This window comes from Hippocampus comes, unplaced genomic scaffold, assembly GCF_001891065.2.
Source record: "Hippocampus comes isolate QL1 unplaced genomic scaffold, H_comes_QL1_v1.1 scaffold122, whole genome shotgun sequence".
Lineage (NCBI taxonomy): Eukaryota > Metazoa > Chordata > Actinopteri > Syngnathiformes > Syngnathidae > Hippocampus > Hippocampus comes.
Genome location: NW_017842059.1, coordinates 4,763,625 through 4,765,390, shown reverse-complemented (window position 1 = coordinate 4,765,390; position 1,766 = coordinate 4,763,625). Strand labels below are relative to the sequence as shown.

Sequence of the window (1,766 nt, the reverse complement as noted above, 5' to 3'; positions counted from 1 at the left end):
AGTGCTATTGTGGCGATCTCAGAGTATTCAGACATAACTTTAATCCAGTTGTCTCGAACGTACTTTTAAGGCCGCCGTCATTTGCGATCTCCAGCAGTTTTTTTACTCATTTTGCGAGCTCCGGTGTTTGTTTTTAGCCTAATTGGTCGCGTTACGGAGAAGCGTGGCTTGACGTGTGTCAAGCTGGACACAGACGGATGTAACGGAGAATCCGGTAAGTTTTCAAAATAAAACATCTTTCGTATTCCGAAATAAATAAAACGGAATTAAGGCAAGTTCTTTCTGTGCGGCCCGGTACCAAATGCCCGGCGGACCGGTACCGGTCCGCGGACCGGCGGTTGAGGACCCCTGCCCTATACAATCCACCTATCCATTATCTGATCTGCTCATCATCACAAGGGTTGCGGGCGTACTGGCGCCTATCCCAGCTGTCTTCGGACCAGAGGCGCGGTACACCCTGAACTGGTTGCCGAATATTACATTTACATGTAGTTTTCATCCTGGCAGCAAGATGTTGCGGTCAGACAGGCTACATTCACACTGCAGGGCTTAACGCCCAATTCAGATATTTTTGTTGTTAAATCCACTCTTTCTAATGTTCTCATTCACTACTGAACGCGTCCGTGATGTGACACGCATGCGCATAAAGCACAAGTGACCACACACAAAAGACGACGACGACATGCGGCTGTATTTACAGAAGTCAATTTGATGATTGATCATCTTTCATCAGCTCATATCAACAAAGGAGCGATGTGAGAGGTGGTGGATTTATTATGAGGAAATGAGGCGACACTTTTCTTTCTCTTCATTTCATGGAGACATCAAGTAACGATGACATCACGTCATGAAGATATCTATGAAAAATTATGTCACGCCATTGCTGCGCATAATAATTGAACTGTCTGTGTGGTTCAATTACATTTATTATCATACTGTATGCACTATGCTTACAAAGTCCAGGTAGCTAGTTTACACTTTAAATCTCTAATATCATTTGTTCTGCCTCAAACCCAAAATGAATTTTTTGCCCCTTGATAAGTATGGAAATTAATTATATTACAGTGAAACTCCTCTACAACGAAATCATGTTTGCAGCAAGAAATTTTTCACAACAGGGGGTTTTTCACTGTAGCAAATTTGATCTCAGATGTAAGCACACACACACACACACACACACACACACACACACACACACACACACAAATGTATGTCTACACGCACACACAAACGTATGTGTACTCTATTTTTATTCCAATAGTGCATAAGTATGAGCACACACTTATTTGGCACTTCATATTGTCAGTGTAGAAAGAAATAAAGGGAAAGAAATTGAGAAATGTTCGATCAGCATTTTCTTTCACTTACATCAATTTCTTGGACAATGTATTTTATTTTGCTCCCTCCGTCTTTCATTTTGATCACTTTTACCCTCTCTTCCAGCGTCAGAGCGCTTCTTGTCTTAGCTGCTTGACATCCAAAGGTCCGTTTTATCGACATTTTAGCAATGCAACGTTCTTGCTACATCTGAATCTAACAATAACAAATACTTCCTGGACCTGGTGGCTTTTCTTTCCACCATTCCACGGTCTCTAACTCGACCTCCCCTCGATCGCCACCCAAGACAGCGTTGCTCAGCTGATGTCATGCAATGAATTTTTAAGCCAGCCACGGGACGCTTCGTAATCCTCGATGGCCATAGTTAGCGCTCGAAGGCTAAAAACCTTACGCTAACTGGAGCGCTTCTCTCTCATTAGCGCTCCAGT

The 1,766-nt window shown here is 42.9% G+C and overlaps 1 protein-coding gene across 12 annotated transcripts in view; it reads left to right on the top strand.

Moving 5' to 3' along the window:
- myo18ab (myosin XVIIIA b) overlaps positions 1 to 1,766 on the top strand; it is a 99,400-nt gene that overhangs the window by 60,535 nt on the left and 37,099 nt on the right. The window lies entirely within an intron of this gene.